At 40.5% G+C, this 373-nt stretch overlaps 1 protein-coding gene across 4 annotated transcripts in view; it reads left to right on the forward strand.

Annotated features, from left to right (window-relative positions):
* LOC107716552 (disabled homolog 1-like) overlaps positions 1–373 on the forward strand; it is a 176,802-nt gene that overhangs the window by 9,721 nt on the left and 166,708 nt on the right. The gene's annotated exons all lie outside the window — the stretch shown is intronic.

Here is a 373-nt window from a genome sequence, read left to right on the forward strand (position 1 = left end):
TTGGCTGCGGAAAAAAATAGTCCTACATTTAAAAAAAAATCTTGTTGATTGATATCACTTTCGAGTCCATGAGTTCGCCTACCAATGGTATGAGAGGAGCACAGCTTTCACTCTCAACCAAACTAACATTACTAGCCAATCAGAATGTTTTGCTCTTATAAACACGAGACGCGCATAAGAGTATCCAATTGCGGAGTCGCAGCCCTGATGAATGGAGAAGCGCGACAAAAAGCTGCCAGGCGCAATGGTCAAAGATGTCCGTCTAGCGCATATTTACATAGAATAACTCATTAAAAAGCAGCAGAGCTTTGTAAACAGCTCAGAGTAATCATGTCATCTCCATAAAACGATATGATTGCCAGAACAAATTTAC

This window comes from Sinocyclocheilus rhinocerous, unplaced genomic scaffold (assembly GCF_001515625.1).
Source record: "Sinocyclocheilus rhinocerous isolate Xijiao unplaced genomic scaffold, SAMN03320098_v1.1 scaffold570, whole genome shotgun sequence".
Taxonomy (NCBI): domain Eukaryota; kingdom Metazoa; phylum Chordata; class Actinopteri; order Cypriniformes; family Cyprinidae; genus Sinocyclocheilus; species Sinocyclocheilus rhinocerous.